Genomic DNA, 16,539 nt, shown 5'->3' with positions numbered 1-16,539 from the left:
AAACAATTCAAGACAAGAGAAGAAGCCAAAAAATGTGTCCCATAACAAAGCTGACTCACAGATACTTCACCTATCAGAATTGGAAGACATTGACTTTAATATTTTTTTACATATGTTTTGGAAGGTAAAAATAGATTTTATGATACGAGAAGAGAAGGAACATTTTAGAAAATAAATAAAAATTTTGAAAAGTACAAAATTAAGACACAGAAAATAATTTTTGAAGAAAATTAGAATTAACAGCAACTAGACTATGATATAAAAAATCAGTGAACATGATGACAGCTCCATAGAAATTGCCAAAATGAAGAAAAGATAGAAAAAAACTTTTAAATTAAAATAGCACCAATTATCTATGGAATAACATTGGATGGTCTTCTACATAAGTAATTGGAATTATAGTACAAAAGAAAGAAAATAGTAGAAAAATGAAGAAATAATCCAGAAAATTTTTCAAATTTCAACAAATATGTAATACTACATATTCAAGGACATCAATAAATCTTAGGAATAAAATATTGCATATACAATTATGATACATAGCTCAACATACTATTGTCAAACTGGAAAAGAAAGAAAAAAAGAAAGTTCTATTAACATAAAGAGTAACAAACAAAAAAAAGAATGACAAATGACTCCTCATCAGAAATATTGCAAGCCAAAAACAAAACAAACAAATAAAAAACACAAAAGAGAAAGGGAATCTTTAACTTTGAATCTGATATTAGGCAAGATTATATTTATAAAAGGAAGCCAAAAAAGTGTTTCTCAGAAAAACCATGAGAATTTGTCTCTTAGAGACTCTCACTGTGAAAAATGAGTGATAGTCAATTTTATGTGTCAACTTAGCTAGACTCTGGTGACCAGTAGTTTAGTCAACCACTAGTCTAGATGTTGCTTGATATGGTCTGGCTCTGCATCGTCACCTAAATCTCATTTTGAATTGTTACCTGAATTCTAATCTCCGTGTGTTGGGGGAGGGAATTTGTGGGAGTTGATTAGATCTTGGGAGCAGCTCTCACTTTCTGTTTTTATGATAGTGACTGAGTTCTCACAAAATCTGATGGTTTTATAAGGGGCTTTCCCCACCTTTACTTTGCACTTCTCTTTCCTGCTGCTATGTGAAGAAGGACATGTTTGCTTCCCTTTCCACCATGGCTGTAAGCTTCCTGAGGCATCCCGAGCCATGTGGTAACTGAGTCAATTAAACCTTTTTGTTTTATAAATTACCCAGTCCCAGGTATTTCTTTATAGCAGCATGAAAACAAACTAATATAGTAAATTGGTACTAAAGTAGTGGGACACTTCTATAAAGATACCCCAAAATGTAGAAGTGACTTTGGAACTGGGTAACAGGCAGAGGTTGGAACAGTTTGGAGGGCTCAAAAGAACACAGGAAAATTTGGAACTTCCTAGAGACTTGGAGGGTTCAGAAGACAGAAAGATATGGGAAAGTTGAGAACTTCCTAGAGACTTGTTGAACAGCCTTGACCAAAATGCTGATAGTGATATGGACAATGAAGTCCAGGCTGAGATGGTCTCAGATGCAGATGAGGGACTTGTTGGGAACTGGAATAAAGATGACTCTCGCTATACTTTAGCAAACAGACTAGCAGAATTTTGCCCCTGCCCTAGAGATCTATGGAACTTTGAACTTTAGAGAGATGATTTAAGGCATCTGGTGGAAAAAATTTCTAAAGAGCAAAGCCTTCAAGAAGTGACAGAGCATAAAAGTTTGGAAAATTTGCAGCCTGTTGATGCAGTACAAAAGAAAAACCAATTTTCTGGGAGAAAGTCAAGCTGACTGCAGATATTTGCATAATTAACAAGGAGCCAAATGTTAATCACAACACAATGGGGAAAAGGTCTCCAGGGCATGTCAGAGACCTTTGTGGCAGCTCCTCCCATCACAGGCCTAAAGGCCCTAGGAGGCCTAGCCGTGTGAAAACAAACTAATACATTGCTATTAAGGTAATTTTTAGATGTGATTAACATTTAAATCAGAAGACGTTAAGTAAAGCAGATTACTAGCCATAATGTGATGGGCCTCATTTGATCAGTTGAAGACCTTAGGAGCAAAGACAATTTCTCTGAAAAAAAAAAAGAAGAATTTTGCCTCAAGACTGCAAAACAGAAACCCTGACTGAGTTTCCAGCCTGCTCACTTGCCCTGCACATTTTGGGCTAAAGACTGAAACATCAACTCTTTCATGAATTCCAGTGTGCTGGCCTACCTCAAAAATTTCAGGCTTGTCAAACCCCACAATTATGTGAGCGAATTTCTAAAACTAAATATCTCTAGATACATACATACATACATACACTCATATATACATTCATACGTACATACATAAACATTGCGATATATTAGATATATTTTTTTTCTACTGGTCTGATTCTGTTTCTCTAGAATATCTCAACTAATAAACTATGCCAAAGATAGTTTCCAAATAAAAACTATTCCAAATACAAATTTGAATCTGTTGGAAGCAATGAAGAAGGTTGGAAAGAGCAAATAAGTTAATAAATGTAAAACATTCTTCTGCTCATGAATTTGTTAAAAAGCAATTGACTGAATAGAACAAAATTAATAACAAATATAGAAGGGTTCATAAGATACATAGAAATAGAATGTATGGCAACACTAACAAAATAAATTAGAGGGTGTAAATAGAAATATAGTCTTGTATGGTTCTTATACGTAGCGATTAAATATTAATTCAAGATAATACAGTGTGATGTGTAAAAATGCATATTGCAATCCCTAAGTAAACCCTATGAAACACAAAGAAGTAGACACAGTTGAAAGCCAATTGAGCAGATAAAGTATAAAAAAAATGCACACCTATGTTTATTGCAGGACTATTCACAAAAGGAAAGAAATGGAATCAATCTAAATGTCCATCAATGATAGACTGGGTAAAGAAAATGTGGTACATATACACCATGGAATGCTATGCAGTCATGAAAAAAAAAAAAAACCATGTCCTTTGCAGGGACATGGATGAAGCTGAAGGCCATTATTCTTAGCATACTAACACAGGAACAGAAATCAAAATACCACATGTTTTCATTTCTGGGAGCTAAATGATGACAACACATGGACACATAGATGGGAACAACAGATGCTGGGGCCTTTTGGAGGGTAGAGAGTTTGAGAAGGAAAAGGATCAAGTAAAAGGACTAACGGGTGTCATGAGTATCCGTATAGAAGACCACCTAAACAGGCTTCGTGTGAGCAACAAGGCTGTTTATTCACTTGGGTGCAAGTGGGCTGAGTCTGAAAAGAGAGTGAGTGAAGGGAGATAGGAGAGGGGCAGCATTATAGGGCTTGGGCAGGCAGTGGAAAGTTACAGTTAAAGGTGGTTATCTATTATTAGCAGAGGAGGGGTCACAAGGTTCATGGTGGGGAGATCATAAGACTTATTGTCCAGAAGAATGTCACAAGGTTGATTGATCAGTTGGGGCAGGGCAGGAACAAGTCACAGTGGTGGAATGTCATAAGGTTGGTCAATCAGTTAAGGCAGGAGCTGGCTGTTTCACTTCTTTTGTGGTTTTTTGGCTGCTCCAGACTTCTTGGCTCCTGCAGGCCATCTGGACATATATGTGCAGGTAACAGGGGTTATAATGGCTGAGCTTTGGCTCAGAGGTCTGACAATGGGTACTAGGCTTAATACCTGAATGACCAACTAGCCTGTACAACAAACTCCCTGACACAGTTTACTAATGTAACAAACCTGCACTTGTACCCCTGAACTTAAAGTAAAAGTTTAAAAAAATCGATTTTACAAATATAAGAAAAAATGGAACAAGGAAGCAATGGGAAAATAGAAAACAATTAGAAAAATAATATAATTAAATTCGACTATATTAATAATTCAAATGTAAATGGAGTAGCTGCTCCAAATGAACAGGAAAGATTGCCAGGATGGGTAAAATGAATCAAGATGCATCTGTATGCTTTCTAGCAGAGACTTACAGTAAATAGAAAAAAGACGGCCAGGCATTGTGGCTCACACCTGTAATCCCAGCACTTTGGGAGGCCGAGGCAGGCAGATCACGAGGTCAGAAGATTGAGACCATCCTGGCTAACACGGTGAAACCCCGTCTCTATTAAAAATACAAAAAATTAGCCGGGTATGGTGGCGGGCACCTGTAGTCCAAGCTACTCTGGAGGCTGAGGCAGGAGAATGGCTTGAACCCGGGAGGCGGAGCTTGCAGTGAGCTGAGATCGCACCACTGCACTCCAGCCTGGGCGACAGAGGGAGACTCTATCTTAAAAGAAACAAAACAAAAAAAGACAAGACCAAAAACAATGGAAAAATAATATACAATGCAAACACAATCCAAAGTAAGGTAAATAATAAATTAATTTCAGTATACACACACATAGACACACACACACACACACAAAATCTGAATAATATGTGTGTGCACTTTTTCCCAGAAAATGTACATTTTGAAACAAGAAATATTGCAGGTAAAGAACAGCATGTAATTATGACACAAAGGTGATTCATGAAGAATAAATTTTATTTTAATTAACATGTGCTTCCAAAAATATACACAAAATAGTGGACAGAACTAAAGAGAGACATGAAAATTTACAAATGTGGAACAGATAAGCATCTGGAGTATTTGAAAAAAAAGTTATTGACCAACTTGAACTAATTAATATACATAGAAAACTGCAGCTAACAATGGCAGAATACATCATGTTCAAGTGAATAAAAACACTCAAAAATATAAACCAAATACTGTTTATGTTCATAAAAAAGTCTCAGTGGATTCGGAAGGCTATGTTTCCTGACTTCAAGGGAATTAAAGTAGAAATAAATGTCAAATCCCTAAATATTTGCATATTAATGCACATCTTTCTAAATTAGACTGTGGTTAAAAGAAAAATCATATGAAAAGCTAGACAAGTTTTCAAATGAAAGTTATTAAAAACAGCTGAAATAAATCTTAGATGAAAAGGCACAGCTTAAGTTCTCATATTAGAAAAGATTCAAAATGACCTAAAATTAATTATCGAATCTTCCAAAATAAGAAAGTAGAACAAAAGAGCAAAGCAAATGCAATATACAAAACAAGAAAACCATATAGAAATTGCTTATTTTTAAGGAAAGAGGACAGAAAATGAAATAGATGAAATTACTAGTCAAAATTGTTTATTTAAAATACTAATAAAATTAATTAAAAAATGATTTGAGAAAGAAGAAATACAAAATCTCAACATCATTAATGAAAGGAAGTCATTACAGATTCTACCGGTTTTGAAATGTTAAGATCATATTAACAAATATATTTCATTACAATTGACTTTGTAGATGAATTAGACACATTTCTTAAAAGACACAACTTACCAAAATTTATACAAGAATAAATAGAAAATATGAAAAATCTATATCCATTAAATAAACAAACAAAAATAACCCTATTACACAATAACTTTTCACTAGTGGGTATAGAGTTTCAGTTCTACAGGATGAAAAGTTTGGAAAATGGTTAGTGGTGAGGATGGTTGCATATCAATAAGAATATACTTAATACAACTGAACTATACTTTAAAAAAAAATAATTTATATTAAGATACATGTGCAAGATGTGCAGGTTTGATACATAGGTAAACTTGTGCCTTGGTGTTTTGCTGCACCTAGAAATCCATCACCTAGATATTAAGCCCCTCATGCATTAGGTTTTTATCCTGATGCTCTCCCTCCCCCCATCCCCCCGACAGGCCCCAGTGTATGTTGTTCCCCTCCCTGTGTCCATGTGTTCTCATTGTTCAGCTCTCACTTATAAATGAGAACATGTGGTGTTTGGTTTTCTCTTCCTGCATTAGTTTGCTGAGGTTAATGCCTTCCAGCTCCATCCATGTCCCTGCAAAAGACATGATCTCATTCCATTTTTTGGCTGCATAGTATTCCATGGTATATATGTACCATATTTTCTTTATCCAGTCTATCATTGATGGGCATTTGGGATAATTCTATGTCTTTGCTATTGTGAATAGTGATTAAATGAACATATGTTTGCATGTATCTTTATAATAGAATGATTTATATATCTTTGGGTATGTACCCAGTAATGAGATTGCTGGGTTAAATTGTATTTCTGGTTCTAGGTCTTTGAGAAATTGCCACACTGTCTTCCACAGTGGTTGAACTAATTTACATTTCCATCAAGGGGGAGGCTCAAGCTGATCTGTCCCAAATGGTCCCTTTGGTATTTTGGTTCTGCCAGGGAAATAGGAGATGAGGCCGTGGGAAGACAGCAAAGACCCAGAGAGACAAGCAGAGCTGGAGACAAAGATAAAAGTGTTCATATTTCTTCACAGCCTTGCCACCATCTGTTGTTTCTTTTAATAATTGCCATTCTGACTGGTGTGACATGGTATCTCACTGTGGTTTTGATTTGCATTTCTCTAATGATCAATGATGTTGAGGTTTGTTTTATATGTTTGTTGGCCGCATAAATGTCTTCTTTTGAGAAGTGTGGGTTCATGTCCTTTGTCCACTTCTTAGTGGGGTTGTTTATTTCTTGTACATTTGTTTAAGTTCCTTGTAGACTCTGGACATTTGACCTTTGTCAGATGAATAGATGGCAAAAATTTTCTCCCATTCTGTAGGTTGTGTGTTCACTCTGATGATAGTTTCTTTTGCTGTGCAGAAGCTCTTTAGCTTAATTAGATTCCATTTGTCAAATTTTGCTTTGTTGCAGTTGCTTTTGATGTTTTTGTCATAAAATATTTGCCTGTACCAATGTCCTGAATGTTATTAACTGGATTTTCTTTTAGGGTTTTTATAGTTCTGGGTTTTACGTTTAAGTCTCTTAATCCATCTTGAGTTAATTTTTTTATAAAATGTAAGCAAGAAGTCCAGTGTCAATTTTCTGCATATGACTAGCCAGTTTTCCCAGCACCATTTGTTAAACAGGAAATCTTTTCCCCATTTCTTGCTTTTGTCAGGTTAGTCAAAGATCAGATGGTTATAGATATGTGATGTTATTTATGAGGTCTCTATTCTGCTCCATTGGTCTATATGTCTATTTTAGTACAAGTATCATGCTGTTTTGGTTACTGTAGCCTTGTAGTATAGTTTGAAGTTGGGTAGTGTGATGCCTCCAGCTTTGTTCCTTTTGCTGAGGATTGTCTTGGCTATACAAGCTCTTTTTTGGTTCCATATGAATTTTAAAGTAGTTTTTATTTTAATTCTGTGAAGAATGTCAACAGTAGTTTAATGAGAATAGCATTGAATCTATAAATTACTTTAGGCAGTATGGCAATTTTGACTATATTGATTCTTCCTATTCATGAATAGGAATGTTTTTGCATTTGTTTGTGTCCTCTCTTATTTCCTTGAGCAGGGTTTTGTAGTTCTCCTTGAAGAAGTCCTTCACCTCCATTGTTAGCTGTATTCCTAGATATTTTATTCTCTTTGTAACAATTGTGAATAGGAGTTAATTAATGATTTGTCTCCCTGCTTGTCTATTATTGATGTATAGGAATGCTTGTGATTTTTGCACATTGACTTTGTATCCTGAGACTTTTACTATTAAAAGAAAAGCAAACAAACAGCAACAACAAAAACAGCATCAAGAAAAATGTTACCAAAAAAACCTTCCAAATATCAGCAGCCTCAAAGATCGAACCTAGATAAACTCACAGAGGTGAGAAAGAATCAATGAAAAAACACTGAAACCTCAAAAAGCCAGAGTGCCTCTTCTCATACCAACGATCACAACACCTCTTCAGCAAGTGCATAGAACTGGGCAGAGACTAAGATGAATTAATTGACAGAAGTAACCTTCAGAAAGTGGGTAATAATGACTTGCACTGAGTTAAAGGAGCATGTTTTAACCCAATGCAAAGAAGCTAAAAACCATGATAAAACATTATAGGAGCTGTTAACCAGAATAATCAATTTAGAGAGGAACATTAATGACCAATGAAGCTGAAAAACCCAACATGAGAACTTCATAATGCAACCACAAGTATCAATAAGTGAATAGACCAAGCAGATGAAAGAACTTTGGAACCTGAAGACTATCTCACTGAAATAAGATATTCAGACAAGATTAGAAAAAAAAGAATGAAAATGAATCAACAAAACCTCTGAAAACTATGGCATTATGTAAAACGACCAAACCTATGACTGCTTGGGGTACCTAAAAGAGGTGAGGAGAATGGAATCAAGTTGGAAAACATACTTCAGGTATCATCCAGAACTTCTCCATCTTAGTAAGACAGGCCAACATTTGAATTCAGAAAATCCAGAAAACCCCAGTAAGATACTCCATGAGAAGATCAACCCCAAGTCACATAGTTATTAGATTCTCAAAGGTGAAAATGAAAGGAAAAATATTCAGGGCAGCCAGAGAGAAAGGTCAAGTCACCTACAATGGGAAGCCCATCAGACTAACAGTGGACCTCCCAGCAGAAAACCTACAAGCCAGGAGAGATTAGGGGCCAATATTCAACATTCTTAAACAAAAGAATTTCCAACCCAGAATTTAATATCTAGCCAAACTTAGCTTCATAAGCAAGGGGGAAATAGAATTTTTTTCAGACAAAGCAAATGCTGAGGGAATTCATCACCACCAGGTCTGCCTTGTAAGAGCTCCTGCAGGAAGCACTAAATATGGACAGGAAAAACTGTTACCAGCCACTGCAAAAACACACTGAAGTACAAAGACCAATGACACTGTGAAGCAATTACATAAAAAAGTCTGCAAAATAAACATCTATCATCATAACAGGATCAAATTCACACATAACAATATTAACCTTAAATCTAAACAGGCTAAATGTCCCAATTAAAAAGACATAGAATGGCAAGCTGGATAAAGAGTCAAGATTGGTGTACTGTATTCAAGAGACCCATCTCACGTGCTCACACATAGGCTCAAAATAATGGGATGGAGGAAAATTTACCAAGCAGATGGAAAGCAGAAAAAAGTAGGGGTTTCAATCCTAGTTTCTGACAAAAACAGACTTTAAGCCAGCAAAGATCAAAAAAAGACAAAGAAATGCACTACATAATGGTAAAGGGATCAATTCAGCAAGAAGAGCTACCTATTCGAAATATATATGCACTCAGTACAAGAGCACCCAGATTCATAAAACAAGTTCTTAGAGACCTGCAAGGAGACTTAGACTCTGACATAATAATAGCAGGAGACTTTAACACCCCACTGTCAATATTAGACAGATCATCAAGACAGAAAATTAACAAGAATATTCAGCACTTGAACCCAGCTCTGGATCAAGTGGACCTGATAGATATCTACAGAACTCTCCCCCCAAAAACAACAGAATATACATTCTTTTCTGTGCCACATGGCACTGACTCTAAAATCAATCACATAACTGGAAGTAAAACACTCCTCAGCAAATGCGAAAGAAATGAAATTGTAACAGTCTCCCAGACTACAGTGCAATCAAATTAGAACTCAAGATTTAAAAACTCACTCAAAACCACACAACTGCATGGAAATTGAGCAACCTGCTCCTGAATGACTCCTGGGTAAATAATGAAATTAAGGCAGAAATCAAGAAGTTATTTGAAACCAATGAGAACAAAGACAACATACTAGAATCTGGGACACAGCTAAAGCAGTGTTAAGAGGGAAATGTACGGCACTAAATGCCCACATTAAAAAGCTAGAAAGATCTGAAATTGACACCGTAACATCACAACTAAAAGAACTACAGAACCAAGAGTAAACAAACGCCAAAGCTAGCAGAAGACAAGATATAATTAAGTTCAGAGCTAAACTGAAGGAGATAGTGACGTGAAAAACCCTTCAAAAAAAATCAATGAATCCAGCAGCTGGTTTTTTGAAAACATTAATAAAGTGGACTGTAATCTAGGCTAATAAAGAAGAAAAGAGAAGAATCAAATACACACAATAAAAACGGATATGGAATGTCACCACTGACCCCATAGAAATACAATCAACCATCAGAGAATACTATAAACACCTCTATGCAAATAAACTAAAAATCTAGAAGAAATGGATAAATTCCTGGACACATATGCCTCCCAAGACTGAACTAGGAAGATGTTAAATCCCTGAATAGAACAATAACAAGGACTGAAATTGAGGAAGTCATAAATAGCCTACCAATAAAAGAAAGCTCAGGACCTGATGGATTTGCAGTTGAATTCCACCAGAGGTACAAAGAGGACCGTGTCCTATTTCTTCTGAAACTATTCCAAACAATTGAAAAACAGCAACTTCTCCCTAACTCATTTTGGGAGGGCAGCATCATCCGGATACCAAAATCTTGCAGAGATACAACACCAAAAACAAACTGCAGGCCAATATCCCCCATGAATATCAATGAAAAAATCCTCAATAAAATACTGGCAAGCTGAATTCAGTAGCACATCAAAAAGCTTATCCATCACGATCAAGTAAGCTTCATCCCCAGGTTGCAAGGCTGCTTCAACATATGCAAATCAATAAACATAATTCATAAAATAAACAGAACTGAAGACAGAAACCACATGATATCTCAATAGATGCAGAAAAGGCCTTCAATAAAATTCAACATCCCTTCATGTTCAAAACTCTCAATAAACTAGGTATTGATGGAACATACCAATAAGAGCTATTTATGACAAACCCACAGCCAATATCATACTGAATGGGCAAAAGCTGGAAGCATTGCCCTTGAAAACCGGCCTTCTCTTACCACTCCTATTCAATGTAGTATTGGAAGTTCTGGTCGGGGCAATCAGGTAAGAGAAAGAAATAAAGGGTATTTGAATAGGAAGATAGGAAGTCAAACTGTCTCTGTTTGCAGATGACATGATCCTATATCTAGAAAACCCCATTGTCTCAGCCCAAAAGCTTCTTAAGCTAATAAGCAGCTTCAAATATACTCTAAAAAATGGTTAAGATAGTAAATATTATGCTACGTTTACAAACATAATGACACGACAACAAAAAAAATGAAGACAGAAGAAAAGAACGCTAGGTGTAGTGTGTCTTCTAGAAACAGTTAAGAAAAAACATTGAGTGTTATCAAACTGTCAGAATATAAAGAAGCAAAGATTTCCAATGTTTTTAATCAGGCTAGAATAACCTTAATATAAAAATTTGACAAATACATTATAAGAAAATAAAATTAAAAATTACTATGTCTTGTGTACCTGGATATAAAATCTTCCACAAAATATTAGCAAATCAAATCCGTCTATACATAAGAGGCTGATACATCATGAAGAAGCAGATTTTATCCTAAGAAAGGTAGTTTAATATTAAAAATCAGAAGAAATTATGCAATCATCTCAATAAATACAGAAAAGTCCTTTGATGAAATTTCAACACACTCTTGAAAAAAACTTGCTGCAAGCTAGGAATAAAAAGGTCATTTTGTGTTATCTATTGAAGAGCATCTACAAATAGCCTACAAGTATCAAGTATAATGGTGAAACATTAAAGGCTTCTTCCCTAAGTAAAGGAACAAGACAAGAATCTCTCCCTTCACCATTTCTATTCAATCTTGTGCTGGAAAATACATCCCATATAATACAACCAAACAAAACAATACAAAAAGGTATGAAGATTGAAAAGAACAAATATAAAACTCTTCAAGCAGAGTTGGCATGATTATTAACGTTAAAATTCAAAGGAATAAACAAAAATCTACCATAAGTTACATAGGATGCTTTAGCAAGGTCACAGAAATAAAGTTTATATAGTTGACCCTTGAACAACGCAGGGGTTAGTGACATTGGCTCCCCACACAGTCAAAAGCTCATGTGTAATTTTTGACTCCTCCAACACTCATCTCCTAATAGCCTACTGTTGACCAGAAACATTACTGATAACATAAACAGTCGATTAATATGTATTTTGTATGTGTATTATATACTATATTTTTACAAAAAAAGTAAGTTACAGCAAAGAAAAAATTATTAAGCAAATCATAAGGAAGGAAAGTACATTTACAGGACTGTACTATACTACCCTTTCTGTAAGTTTACACATTCTGTTTACAAGAGGAATCATCCATCTTAGTGGTAGGCTGCAGACCTTAATGTACTGTGTATATCAAGCGTTCTACTTTTTTCTGTAATGTTAAGAGTGCTTCCTGGGAGCCCTTCCAGCATCACTAGTAGAACTTTTGTGTGTGTCCCACAGTGTTATTCAACATTCATGGATATTGCACCAAGCAGTGTGAAAAACACAGAGAACCACTAGAGAGATCACGTTTCGCTGTGATACAATTTACTGGAAGGAAAACTGTCCACACAGAGATGAGTAGCCTCATACAAGAGATACTTCCAACACTTGAGCTCATTGAAATGGCAACAAGAGGTGGCTACCAAATTATTACAGTAGTACAGTGTGTACTACAGTTAATTTTATGCAATTATGACTTAATACTCATCTTTACCTCTGTTTAAATTTCTCTCCACATAGACGGCACCATGCCATGTATAGTCTATGTTTTGGTGCTTTTTGATACATTTTTACTTTTTATAATATATTTGTGTATATTTGATGGTAGTAAACGATTTTAAAAGACTAATATCTATATATATATAATGCATTCATGACATCTCTCTTTCTTTTTTTCGTATTTCTAGGCTATTTAGTGTTTCTGATGGTTTTTTCAAATTGTCACAAATCTCCAAAAAGGTTTTCAGTTTAGTTACTAAAAATAAATCCACATATAAGTGCACCTGTGCAGTTCAAACCTGTGTTGTTCAAGGGTGAGTTGTATGTAAAAATTGTCTTCTTAGGCACTAGTAATGTGTAACTGAAAAATTTTTAAAAATACCATTCATAATAGTATCAACACCATAAAATACTAGGGGCAATTTAATTAAAAGAATATAAGACCATAAAATTAAAATTTTATGAAAATGGTCTGGAGTAAATGAAATGAGAACTAAATACAAATTGAAAGACTCAATTTTGTTAAGTGGACTTTTTCCAAATTTTATCTATAGATTCATCACAACTTCATTTAAAATCATTGCAAGCTATTTTTAATACAAATTCACAATTAGATTGTAAATTTATTAGAAATATAAAGAACCTAGAATAGCAAAAATAATCACTAAAAAGAATACCAGGATATGAATTGAATTTATGTTAAACTATAGTAATTGAAACAGTGTGGTATTGGTTTTATACTAATGTAGCAGAATGTAGAGTCCAGAAATAGACCCACACTTACATGATAAATTTATCTTTTAGGAAGGTATCAAAAACATGAAATAGGGTAAAGAAGTTCTTTTCAATAAATCATTCTGGATTATTAATTCTGGATAATTCTTTTGAGAATAAAAAAAAAGTAACCTCTATTGTACCTACACAGTACACAAAAGTCAATTTGAAATAGAACATAAACTTAAGTGTAAAATGTAATGCTATATAACTTCTAGAAATTTCCAGCAAAGGCTGCAAATGTATTTACTATAGGTAAATATAGTATAGTAAATACTATATACCATGGGTAAATATGGCATAGTAAATGCTATATACTATAGGTAAATATAGTGTGTATATAATTACCTACAGTAAAAATATAAAATATATTTATTACAGATAAATATAGTCTTTGGTTAGACAGAAATTTCTTATGACTCCAAAAACAAAACATAAGAATTGACGGATTAGACTTCAGTAAAATTGAGAATTTTTTTATTCATTAAAGGACATCCTTAAGAGGTATAAAAGATGAGCTATATATTGGAAACTATTTTCAGTGCATATTCTTACAGAGAACTTATATCCAAAATATATAAAAAACACCTAAAACTCAATGAAAAGACAAACAGACCAATTAAAAAATGGGAAAAAATTTGAAAACATATGCTTTAAATATTATTATACACAAAATAAGATAAACTTTAAGCAGTATAAAAGATTTTAAATATTTGTAATCATCAGGAAAGTGCAGTTAAAACAACAATGAGATACCTATATGAGCTAGAATGGATACATTAAAGTGATTATTACCAAGTTTTGATGAGGGTATGGAAAACATGAAAATCTTCTACATTACTGGTGGAATTTGACTATAATACAATAAATCTGTTACAAAATTGTGGCAACATTTTACAAGAAAAAAATCAAAACATGTATCTTTCTTATGACTCCGACATTCTACTATTAGGTATTTACCTAGGAGAAATGAAAATACATGTTCACAAAAGACTTATACAAGAATACTCATAGCACTTTTGTTCATAATAGCCTAATCTTAAAATAATCCAAATATCTATAAACAGGAAAATGGGTAGGCAATTTTAATATGGTTACTATAACTCAACAATAAAAAAGAATGTATTACTTCTTTCTCTACAACATGGATGACTCTCACAAACCTAATATTTACAAAAGAAGCCAAACCAAAATGGTATGTGCCGCACAGTTTTATTTGTGTGAATTTCTAATATACATATAACTAATGTATTGCCTATAAGGAGGATGGGTGACTGACTAGACAAATTTATAAGGAACCTATTTCAGATTATGGAAATTTCTAAATCATATTTGAGTGCGTATTTCTATACATATAAATTATTCTTAACAATGAAGCAGTAAAAGCTCTTGTAGCAGACAAACTAAAAATATGTAATGACTTAAATATGATAGATGTTTACTTCTCATGTACACAACTGTATTTTTATTTTGTTATTTATTTTCGAGGCAGAGTCTCGCTCTGTCACACAGGCTGGAATGGAGTGTCATGATTGTAGCCCACTGCAAAGGAACATTTTGCTTTGTATAGCAGAAATAGTTAGCTGGACACCAAACTAATTTTATCTTCTTTTTCTGACCACAAGTAGACTGTATTTCCCAGTGACACTTGCTGTGTCTTTAACCACAGGCCTGAGTTCCAAGCAATTGAATAAATAAAGGGACTTCAAAAGGTTCATGGAAAATGCATATTATTAAAAAGCTATGCCTGGATTTCAGAAATGTTTTGCACCAAAATAAACTTCTACTAACTTGTTATGACATGTCATGAAAAGAAACTAGTTGGAGGCACTAAGAAGGGTAAGACATCAGTTTGAAAAGAGTCCCTATCAGAGCAACATGAATTCTGCTAAAATTGAAACAAGAACAAATGTTAAATTTTTGGTGAAGCTAGCATGGAAGAATCATAAAATCATTGATGCTTTATGAAAGTTTATGGTGAAAATACCTCAAGAAATTAGCAATTTATGAATAGATAACTCATTAAAGAAGGAAGGAGTTGATGTTGAAGACGAAGCCCACAGAGGCAGACCATCCACATCAATTCAAAAGAAAAAAAAAATCTTGTTCGTGCCCTAATTGAAGGGGACCTATAATTAACAACACAAACAATAACTCATACCACAGTCATTTCAACTGTTTCAGCTTACACAATTCTGACTGAAAAATTAAAGTTGAGCAAACATTTTACTCAATGGGTGCCCAAACTGTGGTTTTAGGATCAGCGGCAGATAAAAGCAGAGAGAGGCAAAGTGTTCCTCAAGGAAATCACTATGATATTTTTCCCCTGCTGACTACAAAGGTAATATTAAACTCAAGGTTTACTTTGTAATTGAGCATAAGTCTTAAGTTTCAGATCTTTCAAATTGTGACATATATAGAACAAATGTTTTAATAAATATAATTTCTTGAGCAGCCTGTTTTTAGGTATGCCATTTTAAGATATGCTTCAGCTATGTTTTCCAGACTGACAGTTCTGGTGGCATCTCTGATTAGAGATCCATCTCATTAATTTATTTTTCCTCATTTACATACACAGCCACTCATTTTCCTAATAACTCTCCAGCTACCTTCATCTAGGTATGTGTGTGTTTTTCATTCTAATTGATTATCATCTTTTCTTATCTTGATGCATATGACTTCACCTTTTTTCAGAGTGATACAGCACGTATTTGATGCTTCCTGTTCTTAAAAGTGATCTGAAACCTTAAATGTTAAGGTTTTCTTAAAGAGAGCCACCTTGACATTTGCATAGAGTAATTTTGTCTTGCTCCTTAAGAACTAATTGAATCTTAAGGTTATGTGCAGAGATGCCCACATAAGGTACACTATTATGTCTCTTGGTTGAGAGTTTGTTGAGAATTTGGGGCATGATATTTTGCTGTAAATTATTTCTCTATATGCTATAGAAATTCAAAACCTAACGGTTATTTTATCACCTTATGAAAGACACAAAATCTTTTAAAATGTCAAAATATTTTCTAATATTTCTTATGAACCTCATTTCTAATGTGGAAGGCACTTTATGTTCTAAAAACTGTGAATTAATTTTGGGGCGGGGGAATATGGAAGAATAATTTCAATAAAAATGGGTCCCTGCCTTTGAAAGGTATAATTATGGGTATACATATATTTTAGATATAAGTAAACGGAGGCATAGTAGGTTGAGGAACTTGCCAAAGTCATTAAAAAAAGATGTTGAAAACAGGATTTGAAACAAGGTCTTTCTGGGTCCAAAGAATTTATCTTTATATTATGCTAAAATGTTTCTCACACCAAGCACTGAATTTTAATGACTCTCAAGTAAGGT

This window comes from Pan paniscus, chromosome 15 (assembly GCF_029289425.2).
Source record: "Pan paniscus chromosome 15, NHGRI_mPanPan1-v2.0_pri, whole genome shotgun sequence".
Classification (NCBI taxonomy): domain Eukaryota; kingdom Metazoa; phylum Chordata; class Mammalia; order Primates; family Hominidae; genus Pan; species Pan paniscus.
This window is presented reverse-complemented; position numbering follows the sequence as displayed.